Source organism: Nicotiana attenuata, unplaced genomic scaffold (assembly GCF_001879085.1).
Source record: "Nicotiana attenuata strain UT unplaced genomic scaffold, NIATTr2, whole genome shotgun sequence".
NCBI lineage: Eukaryota > Viridiplantae > Streptophyta > Magnoliopsida > Solanales > Solanaceae > Nicotiana > Nicotiana attenuata.
This window is the reverse complement of record NW_017689853.1, coordinates 1-5,794: the sequence shown is the minus strand read 5'-3', so window position 1 is coordinate 5,794 and position 5,794 is coordinate 1. Positions and strand designations below refer to the sequence as shown.

General features: G+C 41.0%; 1 pseudogene; it reads left to right on the top strand.

Moving 5' to 3' along the window:
- The first annotated feature begins 7 nt into the window (after positions 1–7).
- Positions 8–5,061, top strand: LOC109222422 (annotated as a pseudogene).
- Positions 5,062–5,794: the final 733 nt, after the last annotated feature.

The window sequence follows — 5,794 nt, the reverse complement described above, 5'->3', positions numbered from 1 at the left end:
TAAAGAAAGAATGAAAGGTGAGGGAGGAGAGAAACTTCAGCGGCATGCAATACAAGCTTTAGCCAATATATCTGGCGGAATGTCTCCTCTGTTACTATATCTGGGTGAGCTTGCTCAGTCTCCAAGGTTAGCTGCTCCAGTGGCTGATATAATTGGAGCACTTGCTTATGCTCTTATGGTCATTGAGCACAACGCAGAACAAGAACCGTTTGTTGCGACAAAAATTGAGAATATTCTTGCAATGCTCCTAAAGCCACGGGATAATAAGTTGGTTCAGGAACGTCTTCTTGAGGCTATGGCAAGCCTTTATGGCAACGCTTATCTAGTCAAAAATGGTCCTACCAATCACAATACTAAAGAAGGCTCTTATTCGGGGCTCACGACAATGGCAAGTGGTGATGCACTAGAGTATTTAATACTATCCCTATTACGGTTTAATGTTGTGATGGAGTGACTGTTTGGGAAGCAATCGGAAAGAGGGAAGGAATTCAGTTACTGATATCACTGCTGGGGTTATCCAGTGAACAGCATCAAGAGTATGCTGTTGAAATGCTTGCAATACTAACTGACCAAATTGACGAGAGCAAGTGGGCAATTACTGCTGCTGGTGGGATTCCACCACTGGTCAAGTTACTAGAAATGGGGTCTCAGAAGGCTAGGGAAGACGCAGCACATATTATTCATAACCTTTGCTGTCATAGTGAAGACATTCGTGCCTGTGTTGGAAGTGCTGGAGCTATACAGGCGTTATTGTGGCTTCTCAAAAATGGTGAATCAAAGGGGCAAGAAGCATCAGCTAGGGCTTTAACAAAGCTAATCACAGAGGCTGATTCAGCTACCACTAATCATTTGTTAGTGTTGCTCCTGGGAGATTCACCAAGCTCAAAGGTCCATGTAACTAAGGTGTTAGGACATGTGCTTACCTTGGCATCTCATAGTGACCTTGTGAATAAAGGTGCTGCTGCTAACCAAGGGCTAATGTCGCTTGTCCAGGTTCTTAATTCCTCAAATGAGAAGACTCAAGTATATGCTGCCTCTGTCCTGGCAGATGTATTTAGCTCTCGACATGATATTTGTGATAGTCTAGCAACAGATGAAGTGGTTAATCCTTGCATGAAACTTCTGGGTAGCAATTCTCCAGCTGTTGCAACACAATCAGCTCGAGCCTTGCGTGCTTTATCCCATCCATCAAAAGCAAAATCTACAAACAAGATGCCTTATATTGCTGAAGGGCATATAAAAACATTAATCAAGCTAGCCAAAACAGCATCCATTGATTCTGCAGCTACCGCAATGGCTGCTTTAGCCAATCTGTTGTCTGATCCAGAGACAGCTGCGCAAGCACTGGATGAAGAGGTTGTTTCAGCTTTGACAAGAGTTTTAGGAGAAGGATCATCAGAAGGTAGGAGAAATGCGGCACGTGCCCTTCATCAGCTGTTGAGCCATTTTCCGGTGGAAGATGTATTCAACGGAAGTGCTCAATGTCGATTTGCTGTTCTTGCTATGGTGGAATCATTAAAGGAGATGAATGTTGATGGCACTGATGCTGCAAATGCTTTAGACGTTATTGCACTTTTGGCTAGGACAAAACAAAGCACAGATTCCACTTACCGTCCATGCACTGCCCTTGCTGAAGTTCCATCTAGTTTAGAGCCTCTTGTACATTGCCTTTGTGAGGGATCTCCCCTTGTCCAAGATAAGGCAATAGAAATTCTATCAAGGCTTTGTGGAGATCAACCGGTTTCTCTGGGTGACCTGTTAGTATCAAAATCAAGGTCTATAGGTGCATTGGCTGATAGAATAATGAATTCTTGCACTTTAGAAGTAAGAGTTGGTGGAACCGCATTGGTCATTTGTGCTGCCAAGGAGCACAAACTTCAGTCAATGAATGCGCTTGATGCATCTGGATACCTGAAACCTCTTATATATGCATTAGTTGACATGATGAAGCAGAACTCTACTTGTTCTTCCCTAGAAATTGAAGTCAGAACCCCTAGGGGCTTCACAGAAAGAACTCCATTTGGAGAAGGAAATGAGTTTGAGGTTCCTGATCCAGCAACGGTTTTGGGAGGTACGGTTGCCCTTTGGTTGCTCTCAATAATTTCATCATTTCAAGTGAAGAACAAATCCAGTGTAGTGGAAGCTGGCGGACTTGAGGCCCTTGCTGACAAGCTTGCAAGACATAGTTCCAATCCACAGGTAGATTTTATACCATTTTGGTGTTCTTGGTGTTTGTTTTTTCATTCCTTTTGGCCCATTTGTGCTGTGTGAATGCCTCTTCTTTAAGATAACTAGAGTTGGTTTTCCACTTTGGGAAATATAAGTTGTTTAGCGTCAACTATTTTTGTCCTTCCAATTTTTGAGCTTTGGGCCTGTTACTTCTTCTATAGGTTGGCTTTTGATAACAGACTCTTTGGCTGTCTGCGCCTATGCGGTCAGCACGATGAAACTGTTTAAAGAAGTCAATAATTCATTTATTTCATTACTTCTGGAATTTTCTCAAAAAACAAAATTTTATTTCACTACTTCTAATCACCTGCCATATTATTCATATAAGAAATGTACACGAAGGAAGTAGTACTGGCTAAGCCGAGTTCCTTTTTTGTAAATCATTATAAGAGCAAAAATATTTGAAATGCAGATTTTCTTCTTCTTTCTATTAGCTTCTCTGTCCTTTTCCTGTTTTCATATTACATTGGATCACCGCATAGTCAATATACTCTTGATGTGTGCTTATCATTAATAACGCCACTGGAGTTGGTAAAATGGAAAACTTTTCCTAGCAACCTTGAATGTTTAAGTTACCCTCTCTTCCGGCACAGAGAGATATCAATGAAAGTTCAGCTAATAAAATCAATAAAAGATGGATAATAAAGGACATTTCTTTGAGTGTCTCCTTTATTCAATTTAGTCTTTTGGAAGTAATGTTGGTTCTCATGATTCGCTTAAAGTTTATATTTGTTCACCGTACTGAAGAGATATTTCTCATGGCAGGCAGAGTATGAAGATGCAGAAGGCATGTGGATCAGTGCACTGCTATTAGCTATATTATTCCAGAATGCGAACATTATATCCTCTCCAACAACCATGCGCATTATACCTTCCCTTGCACTTCTTCTGAAATCAGATGAAATGATTGACCGATTCTTTGCTGCTCAGGCAATAGCCAGTCTTGTTTGTCATCGAAACAAGGGAATAAATCTTACTGTTGCAAATTCAGGTGCAATCACTGGTCTAATAAGCTTGATTGGTCACATTGAAATTGATATGCCAAATCTTGTTGCTCTATCTGAAGAATTTTCATTAGTAAGACAACCCGATCAGGTTTCTCTGGAAGTCCTCTTTGAAATTGAAGAAGTGAGAGTTGGTTCCGCTGCACGCAAAACCATCCCTTTATTGGTAGATCTGTTAAAACCACTTCCAGATAGACCAGGTGCGCCCCCATTAGCTGTTCGTCTCTTGACCCAAATTGCCGATGGTAATGATGCAAATAAATCAATCATGGCAGAAGCTGGCGCACTGGATGCTCTAGCGAAGTACCTATCTTTGAGCCCTCAGGACTTGACTGAGGCAACTATCTCTGAACTACTGAGGATTATATTTAGCAATTCTGATCTTATTCAATATGAAGCAGCAGTTAGTTGTTCTGTTCAACTGATTGCTGTCCTACGTTTGGGGTCAAGGAGTGCAAGGCTGAGTGCTGCGAGGGCTTTAGATGAACTTTTTGATAATGAGAACATTAGAGATTCTGAAGCATCAATTCAAGCAATTCAGCCTTTGGCTGACATGCTTGATACTGCATCAGAAAGTGAACAATATGCTGCCCTTAGTTCCTTGATCAAGTTGACTTCAGGAAATGAATCAAAGGCAGCAGCGATGGCTGATGTAAATGGGAATCCTCTTGAGAGTTTATACAAAATTCTGTCTTCGTCTTCTCCAATGGAATTGAAAAGTGATGCTGCTGAATTATGCTTTGTACTTTTTGGTGATCCAAAAATCAGAGCATTGCCTATTGCTTCTGAATGCTTAGAGCCCCTTGTACTGCTTATGCAATCAGATGTAGAAAGAGCAGTGGAATCAGCTGTTTGTGCTTTCGAGAGGTTGTTGGAAGATGAGCATCAGGTGGAGCTTGCATCAACGTATGAGCTTGTTGATATTCTGGTTCATCTGATTTCCAGATCGAACCATCGGCTCATTGAAGCGAGTATTTTTGCACTTATTAAGCTGGGAAAAGACCGAACTCCACGCAAGTTGGATATGGTGAAAGCAGGAATAATTGAAAATTGTCTTGAGCTACTCCCTACTTCATCCAGTTCCTTGTGCTCCACAATTGCAGAACTCTTCCGTGTCTTGACAAATAGTAGTGCTATTTCGAGAAGTCCATCTGCCGCAAAAATCATAGAACCTCTCTTTACGGTTTTGCAGCGGTCGGATTTTGGATTGTGGGGACAGCACAGCGCTTTGCAAACTCTAGTAAATATTCTAGAGAAGCCACAGTGTCTTGCAACTCTAAAACTTACTCCCAGCCAGGTCATTGAACCTCTGATTTCCTTTCTTGAATCCCCAGCTCAAGCCATCCAGCAGCTTGGGACTGAATTGCTATCCCATCTCCTTGCCCAAGAGCATTTTAAGCAAGATATAACAACAAAAAATGCAGTAGTGCCCCTTGTGCAGCTCGCAGGCATTGGCATTTTGAATTTACAGCAGACAGCAATTAGTGCTTTGGAAAGTATCTCGTTAAGCTGGCCAAAGGAAGTTGCTGATGCAGGTGGCATTTTTGAGCTTGCAAAGATTATCGTTCAAGATGACCCACAACCTCCTGATACATTATGGGAGTCAGCAGCTATGATTCTCTGCAATGTCCTACGGTCTAACTCTGATTACTACTTCAAGGTTCCCCTGGTGGTTCTTGTAAAGATGCTGTATTCAACAGCTGAGAGCACTGTTACTCTTGCACTTAATGCTCTGATAGTTCATGAAAAGAATGAGTTATCAAGNAAAATTTTGTCATGCACAGTCGAACCAACAGGAGAGCTGTGGCAGAAGCGGGTGGAATATTAGTAGTTCAAGAACTGCTTCAATCCCCTAATTCAGAAATTTCAGGGCAGGCAGCTCTGCTCATAAGATTTTTGTTCTCAAATCACACACTTAAGGACTATGCATCAAATGAACTCATCAGATCTTTGACAGGTACTTTGCTTATTAAATAAACTATTTATTTCCTTTTTTCATTCAATGATTCTTTGAAGCATGTATACATGTCACCAGTTGTGTCGAATACATTAACATGAGTAGCAAATAGAATTGCACAGGAAACTTATCAGGACCTACTTGAGATGAACATCATATGCGACTGCTTAACACCAGAAAGAGTCTATAAATCTAATCCTGTGTAACCATATTTTTCCCAAGGATGTGAAACTTTTTATATCTTTTGATTCAAGTGTCCCTTCAAGTTGGAGTTCCATTCAAGCCCATACAAAAAGTTAAAGCTTCTCAGCATCACCTAGGAAGTGATCAATAGGCCATTTATAAGTTGGCTTTCCAAGATCGAGGACCATCATGAGATTGTCGGAGCGTGAAACTAATAATGCTACTCAGTCTGCTTAACCCTTTTTACTACTTCAAAGGACAGCACAACTGCCAAAAAAAATTTAAGAACAGGAGAAAATAGACCTGAAACCGAGAGCTACAGGACAAAATAAACCAATCTATGAAAATAACTAGATGTATGATGTTTCTTAGGCGTTGTATTGTTACCCATGCTATACTTTTACATCTAACATTTCAACTG